At 56.8% G+C, this 20269-nt stretch overlaps 1 protein-coding gene across 2 annotated transcripts in view; it reads right to left on the bottom strand.

Annotated features, from left to right (window-relative positions):
* PAX7 (paired box 7) overlaps positions 1–20269 on the bottom strand; it is a 96051-nt gene that overhangs the window by 70500 nt on the left and 5282 nt on the right. The gene's annotated exons all lie outside the window — the stretch shown is intronic.

The raw sequence follows: 20269 nt of genomic DNA, 5'->3' as shown, positions 1-20269 counted from the left end.
GTCCCCCCACCCCCACCCCACAAAGCTCCAGCCTGTGGGTCCAGAAGCCCCCATACAACCAGGGCTAAGATGCATGTCTGGCCTCAACCTGTGCTGAACGCAGCCACTGACATGAGGGCCCCATCGGCACCCCCAACCCAGGCACGGCCGCCCCACCTCGCTGTCCTGCCATAACTTGCGGGGGCGATGACACACACACAGTCCTCCTCCAGTCCCGGGACACAGAGAGTGTTCAGTGAGCGTGCCTTTTACTGAGAGGCCAGACGGGACCGGCCGGAGGCTCGAGACCCCCATTCTCTGCCCTTCTCCAGAAACACCCACCCCGGGGTCCCTCAAAGACACAGCAGGCTGGCGCTCACAACATATGGCTTCAGGGCTGCTGGGCGTGGGGGGCGGGGCGGGAAGGCGGGGGAGGAGGGGGGGTGGGGGCAGGGGCGAGGAGAAGGAAGGGTGTATTTAGGAAAAAAGAAAAACCCACACAAAACCGACAGAATTCCAGCCGATTATTCCTCCTGCTGCTGCAGATGCACATTAATGCAGGAGGAGTGGGGGACAGCACTCCGGGCTGGGGAAAGAGAAACAGCTCGAAGTTCCTTTTAACAAGCCCTTGTCTGGCTTGATCTTGTCACTCTAAAGAGGGCCATTGAGAGGTATTCATGCGTCGGCCCTGGGGGGACAAAAGGGCCCAGTATATATACTGACTGTTCAGTTACCGCCAGGCCTTGGGCCTTTTGTCTAACCTTCCCTTAATAAACTTTTGGGAAGAGTTCATCAATCCACTTCAATAGCTGATGTTCTCATTTTCAGAGAGAGAAGAAAAATAGCAGAAGGCCGGCGTGGGTTTTTTTTTTTCTTTTTTCTTTTTCTTTTTTTTTTTTTTTTTAAGGAGGCATTCTCAATAAGAAGGTGAATGGGAGAGAGAAAGGGAGAAAGCCTGTAGACACCCCACTTTAAAGGCAAAAAGAACACATCACAACTACAGCCACAAATCCTAAATGGGGGCCGAGACAAAACCGCTATTCATCGGGGCCCTGGAGCGGGCCGAGCAAGGGTCTCTGGGCCGGTCCCCTCGGCAGAGGTGGGGAAGGCTCAATTCCCAGCTGTAGGGAGCCGGAGAGAGAAGGAATGCCCTAGAAGGAAAGTGTGTATTAGAGCCAGCGACAGGCAGGAGTCTGCCCTCCAGCTTCTGTTTTTGATCTGGGGTCACCTGGGTGCCTGCCCATCAGGCATTTTTTGGGGTTTTTTTCCCCTTTTTTTAACCGGTTGTGTTTTTCTTTATTGAGGGCAAGGTGGGTGTGGTATTTGCTTCTGCTTCTAAAGCCAACAGGGACCCCCATCCTCAGGTGGGGTGGGCCTGCATCCTGGGTCTCTCTTGGAAGCCCTTATCTCTCACCCCCTACCCCCCACCCCCCCCAGCTTTGCTTTGGGTTGTAGGAAAGTGCTCCTATGGGCCTCATCAAAGGAGCGAGCTCTGGACATGGCCCCCACATTCTGCGCTGCACGGTGGGGGGTGGGGCTGTGGGGTGGACGCAGGAGGGAGTCCCTACCCCAGGGAAGGAAAGGCCTGCCCCACACCCCTGCAATGTCAGACACCGCACTAGTGCAGACTCTGGATGTGCTAAGTCACTTCTCTCCAAGCGCGTGTCTGACACACCTGCTCCTCGGCGACCTCTTACATTTGAAGGTGCTTTTAATAACAGGAGCTAAAACGACTACTTCTACTACAACCAGTAAAAATAGCCACCGGTGGGAGTGCTCTTAGCAGGTGCCCGGCATTGCTACAATCGCTCTACACACATTATTTTCCCCAATAGCCCCGTGAGGTGGGGCCTAATTAAACTGCCCATTTGCCAGACAGGGGAGACTGAGGCACAGAGGAGAAGGGGCTGGCCCACGTCAGACAGGCAGGAGGGGCTGAGGCAGATCCCAACAGGAGTCTGACTCTGGAACGGTGCCTCGACCCCCACACCGTTCCGCCTCGGATGAAAGGCACCCGCGGGAGGAAGGAAGCAGATGAACAAATGGCTCTGACTTCTGCCCCTGCCAAGCCTCAGAGGCGGGTCTCGCGGGGCCGGTTCGGCTTCGCAGTGCGGGCTCCCAGGCACACGCGCGCACGCACACGCACGCACGCACGCGCGCGCACACCCTCTCTCCGAGTCTCCCCAGTGGCTCTAGTTCAATGTTTTACAGGCTTAATGAGTGTTGACAAGTTTAATGAGTTTGTTTTAAAGAGGGGAGGGGGAACTTGGTCAATTTGAGATTTCCGAGTCAAATGAATTAGTGGAGACCGCCAGACTTCGGCTGACAGGTCTGGAAACCCTCCCGCGTTGGGCCACAGACCCTGGCTCCCTTCACTGGGAGCGGGCCCCATGCCAGACTCTGGGGGCTCCGGGGGCCTCCGGACGGCCCTCGGGTGCCCGGGTCCCAGCCGAAGCCCATCTCCGCAGCCCGCGGCCCCCTCCCCTGCCAGCCCACTCCTGATGCGCACCCCCTCCTGCTGGACTCTCTCCCACACTGGGTCCCCAATGAGAAATTTGATTCAAACCCAGTTTGGCACTTGTTTGCATATTGATTGCGTGGTAATTAAGTGGCTTCATCTGCGGAGGGGACGCGCCACCTGCATTTCTAAGCTTCCCAGGCTTGGGCTGGGACTGGCCGCAGCCCCTGCTTCTAACCGTGGAAACCGGAATCCAGGGAGACCGGCCTCTGGCCGCAGGAAGAGAGTACGTCGTCTTTGTTTAACATAGTATTTGTTTTTGGCAGAGAAATGGGCTGCGGGTGAGCTCACACACACCTGACCCGCTCCCACCGGCGAAATCGCAGAGTGAAAATTAAATCATAAAAATGATGCCCAAACTAAAGGGATGCCTATGTGCTTCTGGCCTAGGAGCTGATGTCACCGTGACATGGTTTCCCCTTGCCGGGCCCCTCCTGACTCACCCCAGGGCTGACGTGAGTCCTGGACCCAAAGCAGGAGGGGCCCGGTTCAAACTCCTTCTGCCTCTGTCTCCAGTCCTGACTTTGGGCACCCTGAGCCTCAGTTCCCTCATCTGTAAAATGGGGTTAACAAGACCCGTGACCATGGAGGCTAACGGGGGAGGTGGCCCTCGCGCAACAGGTCCACCACAGTCCCGAGGTGGCTTTCCTGAGCTGCCTCCCGGCTGAAAGTGGGCCCCATCTCTTCAGCTCTAATGATCACAGCCTTGCGAGTTAGCTCACCCAGTACTGTCTGGGGTTTCTCCCCTCCGCTAGCCCGGGTAGCCCTTGAAATTCTCGGGCGCCTTGCCGCGCACCAGGAGCAAGTGGGTGAGTGGAGACTCAGGAAGGAGAAAGGTATTGCATCCCTGGGTGTCGGTTTTCTTTATTTTGTCGTGTTCTGTCATCCGTTCAGGAGAACAGGGTGAGAGGCAATGCATCTCGGGCTGGGTCCCAGCGTCCGAGTGGGATTCCAGTGCCCCCCCGCCCCCCGCCCCATCCAGCTCTCTCTCTCTCTCTCACATGTGATTGTTTATCGGCTATTTCCCCCTGGGAGCCGGTGCCCCTCTCCTTCTTTAAGTTTCCCCTAACCTCTGGTCCAAGGCGGTGGATTTGTAAGAAGTGATCTTTCCAGGAAGAATTTCTTTACAGACCCTGTTTTCCCTTTCCAGCTGGGCGCACGGAGCTGAGGTGGGGCGAGGGGTCACTCCGAGTCAAGTGGGCAGAGCTGGCGAACCGCCCCTCTGGACAGGGCTGCCGTGCCTCTCCGGCCACCTCTTCGCTTCCTAGCTCTCGCCATTGTTCAGGGCTGCCGCCAGCTGCCGTGTTCATCTTGGATGTGTTTGCAATCCCCGGAAAGAAAGGCCTGCGTGCAACAGGGCTGGGCTGGGGGCCCGGGGAACAGGCAGAGACCGAGAGCCACCAGAACGGGGAGGGGGACGTGCATGTGACTACCCATGCGTCGGCCAGGCTCACCCTGGCATTTAAACCTTTTGTTGCCACTTAAACCTTTCCTGGGGGAGCAGCGGGAAAGGCTGGACTGGAAAGGCAGTCCTAGTTTCCCTTCCTGGCTCAGCCATTTCTGGCAGACGACTTGGCTTCCCTAAGCCTCAGTTTCCCATCTGCAAAATGGGGGCAGATGCATTGAAAACACAGGCGAACACACTGACCCGCACCTGTGCCTGGTGGGACCGACCTAGCCCCGTGAGAACACCTATTCCTCATTCTCCAAGGACAGCCCTGGGGGGGGGGGGTTGGGCGGCATCCACCGCCCAACACTGACAGAGGCACACCCACGTCTCCGTGATTGCACACACCTGAACGGGGTCACCCCCAGCCGTCACACTTCATATCACAAGGACATACCCACAGGTGCAGCATCCGAAGAGGACAAAGCCACCTCCCCCATCTCACCAACATCCACTCTCTTCCTCCCCGACTCCTAAAATAGGGCCCATTACCGCCACGCGTACACAGCACAGTTAACAACAGAGTACACAAGCAGGGGCACTCCCTCAAGTGGATCCCAGCGTTTACCTTCCAACACACTCACTGCCAAGGCCAACTGGGATTTCTCCGTTCAGAATCCCAAACACAAGTCATGCATGTGGGCAGGGCTCTCGTGAGCAAAAACCCGCGGGGACGCCCTCCAGCCGGGTCTTCAGTTAACAAGCCCTCTGCTCCAGAGATAGGGAAGCCACTTCCCGGGGACACAGGACACTGTGAATTCGTGGAGGGCATCCCAAGGTCAGTTGCCTGCCAAGAAGCGGGGGTGCGACGGCAGGAAGCGTTTGTGGCACCTGGATTCAGTGCCTGGTTCGGCCACTTGCTGACTGGGTGACCCTGGGGAACTGGGCAAATGTCTCTGAATTGCACTTTCATCTGCATCTGGATGCTAGATCGATGTGGGGCAGGGGTGGGGCGAGGCGGGTACCTGGCCGGACCTGGAGTAGCAGGAGGTGAGCAGATCAAGAGCACAGGTGTCCAATGAGATGTCCCTGCCCGTCTGTGCTCACAGGGCCTAGGCCCATGCTTGTCTCTACAAATGGGCATCTCAATAAATAGGCCCTTCCTTAAGATGCCCTTGGGAGCATATCATGCATGCACAAAAGTGCTTAACCCAGTGCGGGGCACACAGTCAGCTGTCAACGGGCTAGTCTCCTAAGTCGTAGGTGATTAATAAACGGTTGCTGCTTGTCTCGGATCGACTATCACCTCCCTGGGGCGGGCCTCCGTGATCACCCCTCACTTCCCCAGGCAGCCCCTCTCTATTACTCTGCTTTATGTTCTCCAAATCCTGGTCCACCTTCAGAGTCTTCCCTGTTTTATGGACCTGCTTGGTGCCTCCTTGTGCCCCGGGCGTGAGCTCCCGCAGAGCCAGGGCCTCGTGCATCCCGAGGCTGTACCTCCAGCCCCTAGAACGGGTGCTGGCACGTAGTAGGTGCTCAGCACGTTGCTGCTGTGGGAATGAGATGGGAGTTGTAGCTCCACCTTCCCCGGGCACGAGGGGCGGGGGAGGGGAAGAAAGATGGTGGAGGTCGCAGGTGGAGGGGCCTCCTTCTCCTCCCACACCCTGCCCCCCCTGCACATGCATGTGCACACGTGCACACGCGCAAACACACACAGATACACACTGTCGCCCCCCCTCGGGAATGTGATTCCCAGCTGCTGGCCCAGCCTTTCCACCGCGGGTCTGGGATTCTCTTGTGGCTTCCTGCCAAGAGGCCGGTGAGCCCTGATGAGTTTACCTGGGTGCTAATCCCCCCAACAATCCCCCCTGGCCTGACCAGACAGCCAGCCTCTATTCTTGTCCTGGGTCTAATTAAGTGCCTGAAATGCCACTTCCCCTTTCAGAGATGAGGCAGGTAAAGCCTAGCCTGCCTCGAGCTCGCTTTGAAGCAGAGGAGGCCGGAAGCCAGGGCAGGTGCATGAGAGAAAGGGGGAGGCAGAGGCACTGAGGGGGCCAAGGGGAGGGGCGGGGGTGGACCTCTGCTGCCCCTCCTTAAAGAGCACAGACACCTGCAAATCTCCTGCCTCGAGACGCTTAACCTTTTGCGGACCCTGAGCCCTGGAGACCCAGGAAATCGAAAGATCCCTCACCAGGGAGGGAAATGCACACGAACATACACATCCCCAACTGGGATTCAATTCTAGGGTCTCACGCTCACCCCCGAAGCCTCTACAGCCCCCGGCTTCAGTTGCTGTGATGCCATTTTATTTTAACTCTATAGCTCTAGATGGACGGACAGACGGACTCATACACACAGATACAGATGTAGAGACATACATGCCGACAGCTACACCCCCAAACTTAACAAGATCATCTTGGGGGAAGGAGAAGGATTCTCCATTTTTTTAAAAATATTTTTATTTATTTCTAGGAGAGAGAGAGAGAGAGACAGCGTGAGCAGAGGAGGGTCAGAGAGAGAGGGAGTCACAGACTGAAACAGGCTCCAGGNGAGAGAGAGACAGCGTGAGCAGAGGAGGGTCAGAGAGAGAGGGAGTCACAGACTGAAACAGGCTCCAGGCTCTGAGCTGGCAGTCAGCACAGAGCCCGACGCGGGGCTCGAACCCACGAACCGCGAGATCATGACCTAAATGAAAGTCAGACGCTTAACCAACTAAGCCACCCAGGCGCCCCAAGGATTCTCCATTTTAATTTTGTCTGCTTTTTTATCACTTGAAACTGGGCAAGTACGTATTACTTTCGTAACAAATCTTTAGGAAAAAATATGCATACGTGTTTTAGAGCCCTTCCCCCTCTGCCCCCCATAAAACAATCTGCATTTGACTTGGGAAATTCTTATCTGAGAAATCTCCACGGGTCATTTGTCCTGCACGAATTGCTTTCAGGCTTTTCCACCTCATTTTGAACACACGTTCCTTATGTGCCAGCCACCTTTTCTGTTTCAACCTGTGCTCCTGTTGTGGATTTTATCCCCATTGGACGGGTGAGAAGATCAAGGCTCAGAGAGGCGAGCAGCTCGCCCAGGGGACTGGCAGTGGAGGTGGGGGGCGGGGGGGAGGCCCAGAGCTGAGATGAAAGGGAGGGTCTGGGAGGCCATGTTCATGCTCATGGTGTGGGCAGGAGTGGCACCGCAAGACAGGCAGGGGGCTTGCCTCGACAGCCCCCTTGTGCCCCCAGCCTGATGCCCTTGCTGACCAGGACCCTTAGCAGGGGCAGGTGACAGCAATAAAACGTGAAGGACCCAGTGACTTTAGAAGTATGTTCCATCCAAGGTTTAAAAGTCTGGAGACTGGGGTCCCTGTTCTGACTCTGTTCCTGATTTGCTGTGTAACAAGGAACATGTTTCTTCCCCTCTCTGGGCCTCAGTTTCTCCATCTATACAACACCGTGCTGCAGTAGACCAGTGACTCTCAGCCTGCACGGCCATCAGAAGGACCCCAAGTAGCTCACGCAAACAGCCCTGCCTCTCGGATGTCCCAAGTCAAGAAGGGGCTCCTGTGTGCACACTTTGCCAAAGCACCTGGGTGACAACACGACACGGCCTTCTGTCTTTCTGCCTCATTGGATCCTTCCACGTCCCACACTCGGCCCTGAATCCTCCTTCCGGGACCAAGCCAGGAAGGCACTGCAGCCCAGCCACACCACCAGCACCCCTCCCCCACCCCCCTCCAGTGAAGCACAGAGAGGGTAACTGTCCCCCCTGGTCACAGAGCAAGCTGGGCAAGCACTCAAAAGGTAGACCACCCCCCCACCCCTTCCACCCCGCCCAGTGTCTGAAGACTGGCCACGCCTGTTCTCTCAAAGAGACCTCCCAGCCAGGAGAGAAAGTTCCCTAATCAAGGGAATAGAAGAGGAGTGGAATCATTTGTCACCAGATAAGCAATATCAGCTTATCTCTGAAGACCAATAACCACAGCCCGGGGCCCTGATTCCGGCTGTAAACACAGCTACTCCCCCTCTCCCCCTACTCCAGAGTAGCCTCACTGGAGGTACTCCAGGCCCTGGGACACAGCCCTGCCTCATCTGAATCCCTCCTTCAGTGGGGAACACACCGGTTTCTGACTTCCTCCCCTCTGGTGCGTATGTGCCCAGGGTATCAGTCACCTTGAAGCTCCTGCTCGGAACCCCAAGGCTCCACAGAACTCACTTTGAAAACCACTAGGCTGATTATGCCATTGTTCAGTCAATGGGGGAAGGACCAGAGAAGCTGAGTGGCTTGTTCAGGGTCACGCAGCAGTTGGTGCCGAAGCCTGTCCGTGGGGGCCGTTCACCAGGGATCTGAGTTCCAAGCCCAGATGCCATACTGCAGCTACTTTCTCTCTGTCTTTCTCCAAGACATTCCTTTTTCCTCGCTACTAACAGGACTCTTCCCAGGGAAGATGGCCGAGTCTGGGACCTCTGTCAAGTCTCAGATCCCAGAAGGTGCTCGTGGGTGCTGGGAGTGTAGGTGGCAGTGGGGGGTATTGGCTGGAGCCACAGTCTCCCCTGGGCCTCGATCTAGGGTTTTTGAAGAATGGGAGCAAGGGGCTGGAGGCTTGCAAGGATCCCGATGGGACCAGAAGAGCCAGACTTGTGCCCTTCAGGCCTCTGGGGGCGAAGGTCTCAAGGTCCTGTAGACCCTATAGGAGAAAACCTTCCTCTCTCTACTTCCTTGAGCTAATCTCTCTGAGCCTCAGTGTCCCCCTCTGTGAAATGGAGCTTAAAAAAAAAAAAGCACATATTGCACATCAAACCTTTGGTGACGGACTCCTTTGGCCTCAACTCATGCCACACTCTCTGAACCTCAGCTTTTCCATCTGTAAAATGACCAGATGAGCTCGAAGGCCTGTTCAACTCCAACTCACGCTTTGGGATCTCAGCCTGGTCCCTGTCATTGTCCTTGGAGCAGGTCACAGGCTCAGTACTCCCTGCTGAAGTCCCTTCCTTGGCTCCCCGCTGCCCTTGGACCAAGTCCCAACTCCTTAGCTCAGCCTGGAGAAGCCCCACCACCTGGGCTCTGGGGGTATGACCCCCCCCCCCCAGCCCAGCCCACAGGAAGTAAGACTTAACAGGCAGTTGTTGATGAATGGAAGAGCCAAGATGCCTTCAGGGCCCTTCCAAGCCATTCCAGTCAGTGTACAGACCTCCCCTATTTCAACGGATTGGGGGACAGCTATTCTTGGGGAGAAGATGTGATTGGGGGACTGTGTCACAGACCCTCACGTGCTTCCTCCACACCCGGAGGCTGTTTCTACCATCTCCTTCCATCACCAAATAGGGCCTCACCCTGACTCTCCCAACCTGCCCACCAAGGCCGGGGGGGGGTCCCCGTTTGTCCCCCCCCAACTTCTGTTGAATTGTGGGCCCACTTATTTCTTTTAGGTCAGGAAGGATGCCATTCATTCACACAGGCTCAGCACTTGCCCCGACCCCACCCCAGTCAAATGTGGCTATGGCTTCTGGATTTACTGTCCCTGTTCTTTCTCAAGCCATAGGGGAGCGGCCTTGGAGGGCAAGAGGTGGAAGGGACTGGAGAGTTCTGTTTATCTGGTATCCTAATTTGTCCTGCAGTGTCTGTAATTGTTTCTCTGACTCTTCCTAAGGCACGGTTTTGCAGATGGGGACCCTGCGGCTCTAAGGACACCTCACTCAGTTACCCAGATCTTTCCCTCTGGGGAGAGGGCTTTTCTTTCTCCTTCATGCCCCTCCTTCCTGAGGCCCCAACCTTTTCTAGAGCATCTTAGGAGTGGCCTCTGCCCACCAGATGTCCCTGATCACAGGCCCGCAGGTGGCCACAGCAGGGGACGACTTTGGAGACCTGGTTCATGGAGGAAGGAAGGGCTGAGAGCCAGAGCCTCAAGCCCAAGCCACCGCAACACTTAGCGACAGAGAGACCAGCCTGGCGGGGGTAACTTTCTCCTCTCCGGCTCCCAAGAAAGCCAGAGACTCCCTGGCAGGCGGGCCTAACTCCTTCGCCCCACATCCTGCTCAGCGGCTCGCCGGCCCCAGGCAGCTGACCCAGCACAAGCCCAAGGACCAAGCCCTCCACCGCCAGCTTCCCTCTTCCCTCGCCCGGAGCCGAGGTTTTGTTGTGGGGTTTTGTGCCGTCTCCCCGCCCCTTCCCCCGCTCCCCTCCCATCGCCCCCTCCCCCTCCCCCGCAGGGCTCCCAGCGAGCCCGCTCTTGACTTCATCCACTAAGTCAATAGCCCGGCGCGGGCAGCCCGCTCCCCCCGCCCCGCGCGCCGCCCCCGCTCCGCGCGCCCCGCGCCGCCCCCGGTTTTCTTCTCGGGATAATGGGGGCTCTTTGTGGCCTAATCAGCCTCCTGAGGGGCCGGGAGGCCGGGAGCGCTTCCCCCGCGGCCGTCGGTGAAAATGAAAGCGGGATTAGGCCGGGCCTCGGCCCACACCATAGTAAAGCGCCACCAGGCATTCGCCCCTTCAAAGCCCCTTTCGGGGGTTTGGTTACTTTATTTCTAAAGTTGTTTGTATTTCTAAAGTGGCCATTGAGGCGCGAGCGAGGACTGCGCCTCCCCGAGGGGGGGAGGGGTCAGCCAGGGGAGGAGAAACCCCTGGAGCCTCCGTCTCCCCCTCCTCGGACCTGCTGACCAGTTTCCGAGGAGCATTCTGGCCCTATTTCCTCCTGTCCCGGGAGGTGGAGACGGGCTGACCTCCCCACTAATCAGATGGGGAAGCTGAGGCTGGGCTCTGCAGCAGATGATGAGCTCCCAGCATTCAGACCTGCCACAAGCCAGGAGGGAAGATGGTGTGTGTTTGTTTGTGTTTAGCAGGGAGACGCAAAGGCGCAATTGGGGAGGGGGGCGTCGCCCCTGGTGCTCAGCCCTGAGGGCACCGGCTGCACTTTGTGGTGTCCACTGCACAAGCTATTGAAGGGAAATCCGGACACAATTCAGCCCTCAAGGGAGGAAAGGAAGTTGCAGAGCCTCTTAGGGTTCACTCCCAGCACCTCCAGTAAGTCCTTAAAATGCCAGCACAGTAATTCACAATCTTCCCCCATCACCGAAGATGGGAGGGGTGGCGTTTGCAGGCAGCCGGAGGGACCGAAACAGAAGAAGAGAATGGAGGGGGCAAAAAAACAGTAGAAGAAAGCAGAGGGGCATCTCCTAGCTTTTTCCCTCCGGGGCGTGCACGTGTGTGTACACACACACACACAAACACACACACACACACACACACACACACACAGACTGTAATTTCTTTTTTCCATTGGGCTGCTGATTCTCCCAAGAGTGAATCTAAGTTCCAGAAGACCAGGTGAGGCGGACAACTTGCAAGGATGAGGCGCACAGGGTGGGGTGGGGGGCAAGGGGGTATACAGGGCGGGGAGGGGTTAGTGCAAAATCAGGCTGGAAAGTTCCAGGTTCCTCCTTCTGCTGCTGGACCAGCAGCTGGAGTTGGTTCTGTGGTTACAATAGAGTGCAGGAGACAGAAGCTCTTCCGCAGGCTTCCACTGGGAATGACAGAGTTCCAGAAGCTTCCTTAGAACTCCCCCTGGCCCCTGCCAACCCCAAAGTTGTTGCTCTGGAGAGGAACTCTGAACCTGATTTTTGTGCAGCCCCGATAAATCTGACGCAGGCTGTGGGACAAGCTTCCGGAGGACTGGAGCGCTTGATCCCAGACACACAATCTCGGCGCGACCGAGACACAGGACATCCCGCAAAGCTTCCCCAAAGGCTGTCTGCTCTCCACATTCCCTGTCACCTACAGACCCACAACTGTCATTTGAGCCCGCGTCCAGGAGTGGACCCTCTCCACCTGTTACCCCACAGAGGCTGGGGACTGTGGGAGGCTCCTGCAGAAAGACGGCCACTGCTGGGGCTGGATCCCACGAAAAGACCCCAGAAAAGTTCAGGGTGGAGTTTTCCAAGCTACTTCTCCTTTTCTGTCCCATCCGAGGGGCTGTTTGATCTTTTCTCAGACAAAGAGCACAGTGAAGGCGAGAGGCTCGGGAGCCCTGTCTTCCAGGCCTACGACTCCCCAAGTCAGGTTGGGGGCTGCCTGCCGAATCCAGCCCAGCCCCCAAACACATCATGTTGAGGCGTGCAGGCATGTGTGCATGCACACACACACACACAAACACACACACAGGCAGCCTGGCAAGGGGGCCGAGGTGCACACAGAGATCCAGGTAATCACAGGCACGCGCACATGCAATGGGGCACGTCTATGCGTGGTAGGCTTGTTTATTTTCTGTCTGGCTCAAAACTCTCTGAAGGCAGAGAACTTCTTGGTGTCTCAGATGCTCCTGGGCACTTATCACAATGCCTGGCACACAGTAGGTGCTCAATAAAATTTTACAGATTGAAGAAATTCCCCTTCTGAAACAAATTTTCTTTCTTTCTTTCTTTCTTTCTCTTCCTTCCTCTCTCTTCCTTTCTTCCTTTTTCTTTCTTCCTTCCTTTTTCTCTTTCTTTTTCTTCCTTTCTTCGCTTCCTTTCCCTTCTTCTCCTTTCCTTTCCTCCCTTCCTCCCTCCCTTCCTCTCTCTTTCTAAGACAGAAAAGGGGAACGCAGCATTTGCGCTTATTTCAACCTCAGAAAGGACCCTTCCAACAACCGAGTGGGGGTAGTGGGTGGGCCCCGCTGCCTGTTTTGGAAAATGGGCAGAAGCGGCAAGGGCCAGACAGAGGGCAGTCTCTGGCCTTAACATCCCTCCTCCAATTCCGTCTCCTCACCCCGGGCTCAGGGGCTCCTGTCCCTGGAATGAGAGGCTCCCTGGAGAATACTGAAGTCACCAGGAAACTCCCACGTGTGAAGTTCCTAATGGGCCGTGGCCTCCAGGGGCCCAGAGACCCCTTTATACTGGCCCCCTGAAGCTCTGTATGAACTTGTGTGGTTGGCCAGTTTCTTGGGTTTTATCTAACTCTTAAGGGGGTTCTAGGTCCCCCCCCCAAAGGGGCAAGAATCTGACTTGGGTCTAGTTCTCTGGCTTTCATGGGAGCTGACTGAGACCCAGAGAGACTGAGCAAGTTGTCCAAGGTTACACTCTCGTGAGTTGGGGACAGGATGGACACTCTAGCACCCTTCCTTCCCAGGGCCCACCACTACGCACTCTGCCCCTCCTGATGCCTCCTGCCTGGCGCAGCTGGGGCCATTTGGAGACAGGACAAGCCGCAGGAGGAGGGAATCTGGCCCTCAGCCGCTGGGAACCTGTGGGTGTGAATGGGCCCAGAGCAGCAGGAAGCCTTCAGCTCTGCAGCCTCCTAACGCCACCTCTACTCACCCTCTCACCCTCCAGTCTGCAGCGTGGGAAGGCAGGCAGCGCGGATGCTGCCCGCACCGTCCCCTCCCCAAAGCTGAGAACTTAGAAGGGGTGGCTGCTGAAATCCGGAAGGCAGCGGGCCTCACTCTGCAGGCAGTGAACCCCCCGGCAGGCCTGTTTATGTAGCAGCGCTCTGAATAAGGGCTCTTCCCGCCCCCCCCCCCACCATGTCCTTGTTCCTAGTCCCGACTGGGCCAGGCTCTCCGGTCGGCCCCTTCTCAGCGCCCCGAGTCAGAGCGCCGAGCCCAGGCCCCCGCCTCGGGGTCGGTCTCCCACCCGCTCTGCCGGCCCGACTCGCTCGCCTCTAATTAAGCGGCGGGATCTCAGCGAGCCGCCGGGCCGCTCTGTAATATGATGAACTGCCTTTGTGGCAGTGTCACCGAAAGCGCTTCTGATAAGGGGAAGCCGCCGAGGATCAAAAGGACGACAGCGGCTCGCCCGCCTCCCGCCGCCGCCCGGCTTTGCGCGCTGGCCTCTCCGCCCGCGCTCTGCCGCGGGCGGCCTCCGGTCCTGCGGTTCCCCCCGACCCGCCCGTCCCAGGCCAGCCTTCCAGGGGCTCTGCGTCCCTTTGTCTTTCTTCCTGCCGCTCCGCGCCTCCTCCAGTCCCTCTGCATTTCTCAGCGTCCTCAGACACTCCGGGCAGGTTCTCTTCTCCCGCTCCGTCTTTCTCACTCTTAATTTTCTAGCGCGCAGCGTTCGCTCTCTCTCCCTTCCCCCCGCCTCCCGTTGCTGTTCTCCTCCACTCTGACACTCACTCGTTCCCCCTCTGTGCCTCTGTGTCTCCCCGGTCTCTGCTCACCCCTCCCTTGGTATCGACCTGGGCGCAGGCCCAGCGCACAGCCAGGGCCCGGGCGAACAAATCTGGGCCCATTGGGTGACCCGCAGTCTCCGAGAAATGGTGCCGATCCTTCTGCAGCAAGCTGGCGGGGCTCTGCGGCTCCTGGAGACCCGCCCTCATTCAGGTGCCCAACCGAGGGTCGGGCTGGAGCATCCGAGGCACCTCAGAATGCCCTGGGGGCCTCATGGATGCACGACTGGGGGAGCACGCAACTCGCCCTCATCCCTCCCCGGGCCGCAGCGCCGCGAAGCCTTGCCTCTTCTCCGCCCCCTCCCCGGGGCTGAAGTTCCAAGTGCAGCCGACCCCCCTTTGGCATCCCCTTCCCTACACCCCTTCCTTTGGCCCCCACCTCCCCTTTGCCCTCGACCCTTTCTCTTCCTCCTCCAGGCCCCTCCCCTTCGCAGGCTCCTGGTCCCCCCTGAGCTTTCTGCGGACCCCTTCCCCAGCCTGGCCTCTGCCTACCCAGCTTCACGGCTCCCTTCCCCCCACCCCCACCCCACTTTGTTTGAAGTTTTGGAGAGATCTATCTACTAATGGCGAAGTTTCCCCCTTAGGTCACCGTTCTGCCTTGATTCGATTTGGGAAGGCAAGTTCCCTCCCTCCCCCTGTCCGACCCCAGCCGGGGCCAATCGCTCCCGAGCAGGTCAGAAAGCGCTGACCCTATTTCCACCTTTTCCTCTTTCAGCCAGAGTTGGGGGGAGGAGGGGGGAGGGAGGGCCTAAGACAGTAAAAACTGAGGGGGGTATCCCCACCTTCCAATCTCCTCTTATCCCCATCCCCAACTGGGTTTCCTAATTACCTCATTAGTCTGGGATGCGAGTAGGAGACAAGCTATTTTTCCTGGAATTCCTGGAATGTGCCCCCCCATCTTAGTCATGGCCTTCAAGGACCCAAAGCCCCTGGAGACTCTCCCCTTTGGGGTTTCTCTTCTGTGCTCTTAACAGTAGGAAGGCTTCTCCTCGCCGGGCACTTCTGTGTCCCTTCTGTGGTGTGGGTTCTGTCTGGCTTTAGGTGATTGTACATTTCATGTTTCCAACGGGGCCCACTGGGAACGAGGCCTCATCAGCTTGCCTGATAATGGCAAACAGAAATTCGAAAGAGCCAACCTGGAAGGAAATCTCCTCTGCTCAGCCCTCTCTCCCCGTATAAAAATGTATATGTTTTTAGATCATATTATTTATATGAAACGTAATGTGTGACGACTATCATTTTCAGAAAGGCATTCTTAAAAAAAAAAAAAAAGCCCAAATAATCACCTTACTGCTTTAAGGCTACTGTTATATGTGCTTTTAAATCCTTCCATGTAAATTCCAGCGAAAAATTTGGAAAGCTGTGAAAGGGGAGGGGGCGGCGGGGGTGGGGGGGAGGTTAATCCGGGTTTAACGCGGCGATGGCGTCTTAGGAGCAGGGTTAGCCTGATTGCGTTATCTCTGCCCAACATTTGAGACGCCCACATTTCACCCAGCCAAATAGCTCCAAGAGCCGCGCAGATGGCGGTCCTGGTCGCGCCTCAGGAAAATGTGTTATTAATATCTAAATAACTTCCCAATACTGTCTGGTAAATCTCCCCTCCACCATTCCAAATGATGAATTCGTTTGAAGTCTTCCCCCAGCATCATCTTTTCAGTGTCTCTCTCTCTCTTCTTCTTCTTTTTCTTCTTCTTAGCCAGGCTTATTTCAAACTGGTAAATATCTAATTCCCTTCACGGCTGCGCGGCGCACGCGAGTCTTTTAGGTGCAAACGTCTCGGAACAGCCAGTGTGTGGCGGTGCGTGCCCCGAGGTGAGCGTAAAACCCGCGCGCCTCGGCCGCGGGGGACCCCACCCTGTTTAGAAGCGCGTCCTGGGGACTCCGGGGCGGCGCGCGGGACCCTCACTCGGGGAGCCGAGCCCTTCCCCTGCGAGCCCCGGGGACCCTGTCCTGGGCTCCCCGCGGACCCCCAAAGGCCTCCCCCCTCCGCGCGGCTCTTCCGCGGCTCCGGGCGGGGGGCTCTCCACCGCACCCCCAGCCCTCCGAAGGCTCCCCTCGTCTCTGGGGCGGATAATCACCCTCCGCTCGCCTGTCCTTGTTTCAAGTTTGTTTGCTAAATGTCTTCTATTAGATTATGCTCGTGCGTTCCCCCTCCAACCTTATCTCCTTCTGTCTCGACTCTCCCTGCCCGTCACACTCGATTTAGGCACGAGTTTATCTGGCAAACAGTTTGCCGACTTTGTTTATTTACCGCGGGTTCCGGGGCTGCGAGCGCGCGCGCGAGCGCCAGTGTTTGCCTTTGTAATAGTTATCTCATTGTTGTTCTGGGCTCTCTCCGCTCCCTCCTTCCCCTCTCGCTCCTTCGGTCGGGGGGATGGAGGGAAGAAAGGGGGAGTCTTGTCAGCCCAGTGCGGGCTCGCCCCCTCGCCGGGAGCCCCCTCCTCCGGGATCTTCCCCCGCCCCATCCCCCCACCACCCGGGCGCGCAGAGGCCTCGCCCCCTCCCTCTCTCCCTCTGGTCTCACTGAATATCCACCACTGAGCTCAGCCTAAAGCCGGGGAATTGCCTGACACCCTCCCATCTTCCTCCGAGCCCCCATTATGCGAAGCTGATCCCACTCTGAACAGCCTCAAATCCCGCCTGGGCTGTTTGATTAGATTGCCAACCCGGGGTAATCCTCTGATTTGGTGGAGTGTCAATTGCCTTTCTCTAAACACACATTTACAGAGGAGGGGACTTGTTGGTTTAAATCAATGCAGATTGTTTCTTGATAAATGGACTATCTTCGTCCCCTCCCCGGCTCCCTCTTCCAAGGCCCCTCTCCCTCTGCGCCTCCTCCCCTTCCCTCCGCCAGCTCTCGCCTCTCCGGTAAACAATGCCCTTTCCAGGTGTGAAGCCGGGGGAAGAGGAAAAAAAAAAAACGGTGTGGGCAGAGGGGAGCCGGGCCCCCCCTTCCCCTATTCATGCGCTCCCCCGGAGCCTAATTAAATTTGGCAGGTCCTTGTACACACAATCAAAACAGCTTCCTTCACTGTAGCGAACGACCGAAAACCGCATTAGCTGCTATCCGCGCTGCCAAATTAAATTGTTTCCCACCTCCTTTTACAAGTGTCTAAAACCGACACTTCGGGCTCTCCTCTCCTCTCCGATCCTTCTCCGTCATTTCCCACTCCACACCTGTGCGTTTGCGGCTTTAACAATAAATTAAGGAAACGTGGAAAGAAACACAGATCTGCCTCACTTGCACCCCGGGCGGCCCCCACCTCGGATGATCTTTCAAATCCGGGGCGAAGTCAGCAAATTCTCCGACGAACCTTGACAATGGCACTTTTCCCCACAGAGGAAAATGCACACTCTTCCTTTTAATCTTGCGACTCACACCCCCCCCTTTCCTTATTTCATATTAATTGTGACCTCTCTGGGCGCTGTACCCTAGAGGCCCGATGGAGCCCCGCGTCTGATCTGGTCAGTTTCAGCCTACATTCATGCATTGTCAGATGCATGAGGTTTTGGTGTGCTTTTTGCTTATTACTATCGATACTGCTTCCCCCTTCACCTCTGCTTATTTCTTTACACTGACTCCGTTCGCTCCCACAGAGAAATGGTTTGACTTTTTTTTTTTTGCAAACCCCTATCAAATTTCCCACAAGAGTCTCCCTGGGCTCAAGCTAGGAAAATCTTTTCTTCTCCGTCCCTCCTCAATTATTTCCGGGTCGGGTCTCTGGGCCTGTCTCTCCCCTGATCCCCGGAGAAGGGCTGAGGAGAAGAGGGTCCAAGTGGATGAGGGCAAGGAGCCGTCGGTTTCCCTCTCCAGGTGAGCAGAGCATGGCCGGAGCCCCTCTATGCAGCGGTCTGAAATTCTCACAACCAACAATCCTAATAACTCAGACTTAACAAGGATAAGAGCAAAAAAAAAAAAAAAATATGAACAGCCTCATGAATATCAGCCCAAGGGGAGCAGGAGTGAGCTGTTCAGAGATGAAAGTGCACAGAAATAAAAGCTCAATTTAATCTGCTTTAAAACCCTTCAACTTAACGTTTGTGCTTCAAACTCTGAGAGTGAGGACTGATTGCGGATAAATAGTTTCTTACCATGCCTGGAAGCTATTACACCCCTCTCCAACACAGTTTCCTATTCAGGAGTCCCAGTTTTCATTACCAGCTCTAATAAGTCTTAACATTATTAAATGCCAAGCGGACGATAGGGAAAAACGGACTCAGGGAGGAATCTGTCTTTAGTGCTTAAAGAGGAGAGCTCTTAAACCCCTTCTTCCAAGGCTCCCCGCCATGAGAGGGGCAACCCCCGGAGAAAGCATTTGTCAAGAGCGAGAAACCCAAACAAAGTTTGTGGGTGTGCACCTCTCGCCTTGATCTGCTCTTTGAGGCGTCTCTGCCTCTCTCCACCTGGCCAACTTGGGTAGAGATTAGGAGGTCTTTTCACCTTTAACTTGACCATGAAACTGATGGCTGGGGCCTGGGGGAGAGAGGAGAGGCTCCCACGGTGGGGGGTGGGGGGGTCCACCGGGATGCCTGCCTACTGGCTCAGGTACTCAGGGAGCTGATATGACTTGTCCCCAGAGGGACAGGCAGCCCTCTCTCATCCCCACTGCCGCTCGGCCCATTCATACCCACGTACAATCACCTCACACATCCACACGGAATCGCAGTTGCACAGAGCACGACCCAGGGCACAATGATCCAGAGGTCCATGGGACCGTGCGGAGAGTCACATGCGCTGACACAGCCACCCAGCCCACAGTCCCGGCGCCCGACATACCCGCTGTCCCTCAAAAACTGCCGGGCTTTCTTGACACCAGACCTACGGGTTCCATTTCAGTTCTGCGGCCCCCCTCCCGACTCAGCGCCTGTGCTTTCTGCCTCCTCCTCATACACCCTTCGAGATATGGAGCTTCCTGGTGGTGCCGCAGGGAAATCCTCTCTCGGGCGAAGTTGTCCCTTAGCTGGTTTTGTAAGCCCTGCCCAGCTCCTGAAACACCCGGTCTCCCTGGAGTCAGGGGGCTCCCCCAAAGCATACACTTCCTGTCCTCTCCCTTTCCTTCTTTCTCAGAACAGACTTCTCTATTTTGTGTCTGCATAGACTGAACTGGACAAACCCCGGCCGCACACACGCGCCCCTCAAGCCTCTCCATATGAAACCAAACCTCCTTCCGCCTCTCCCGGGTACTTCTCAGAAACGGTATCTGCCTTGCGGTACAGCACCGGAAGAGATCACTTCAAGTTCAATGTGGCCCCCCCCCAAAAAAAAAGAAGTCCAGCTAAAGCCCTTTCTGCTACAAAGTGAAGTAAGGAGTGGGTCCCCCCACAGGGGGTCCCAGGGCTCTGGGCTGGGCGCTCCTTAGCAGCACAGAGTCGCTTCTCGCTGCAGACCAGAGGCTCCTCGACCTGCCGACACAGCGGGGTGCCAGGCCCGGCTCGCTCCCTTTCATCCCTCGCCCTTTTGTCCCCTGTGGGACCGGGCTCCACTAGGGGCCCTGAATGTCAATAGCCCGCCCCTTCCCCAGCTCTAGGCTGCTCTCAAAGGGGCTGTCCTGGCCCCTCCTCCCACCTTCCCCCTCCACCAGGCCAGTGGGGGCTGGGCCTCCCTGGGTGTTGTCTTTGGATGCGGGCTTTGTCTGTGAAGTTCATCTTCAAGGTTGGGAGGGCCCTACTGGAAACCGGGGAGAGACCTGGGCTGGGAGATCGCAGGACGCAAGGAGGGAGATGCTTCGAGAAACCTCTGCAAAGAAATCGGAGCTAACTGTGCTCTTTTCTGAGTTTCCAGGTTTGGGGCGCTTCCCCACTTTTCACAAAGCTGCTGATCTTGCTGGAGTGCGGGACCGCTGTCTTTCCCATCTGCCTGCCTGCTGCCTCCCCCAATGCCTGTTTGGGGGCAGCTCCTTCTCCCCAGCCAGTCTTCCTGGCTCTTGACTCTTCTATTCCTGTCTCTCCTCCAAGACCCCCCCCCCCCCCCCCCCTCCGAAGACACAGTCTCCAAGAGAACTCCAAGGGGGGAGGTAGTGAGGAAGACTCCCTCTTCTCCCGACCCCCCCTCTTCTCCCGACCCCCCCTCTTCTCCCGAAACTTGCCCGGTCCATGAACAAAAGCACGTCCCCCTTGCCCTGGGCTTGCAGGGGAAATGCCTTCCCTAGCAGATCAGGAGAAAAAAGCCAGCGCCAGGCTCAGACTCCAGGCAGCGGGGAGAGTGCGAGGAAGAGTCCGAATCTTTCTCCTCCCTGAGATCTCTCCACCCGGGGCCTCTG

This window comes from Hyaena hyaena, unplaced genomic scaffold (genome assembly GCF_003009895.1).
Source record: "Hyaena hyaena isolate Hyena2069 unplaced genomic scaffold, ASM300989v1 scaffold_35, whole genome shotgun sequence".
Lineage (NCBI taxonomy): Eukaryota > Metazoa > Chordata > Mammalia > Carnivora > Hyaenidae > Hyaena > Hyaena hyaena.
Note: the sequence above shows the minus strand (reverse complement) of the source record. Positions and strands in the feature narration are given on the sequence as shown.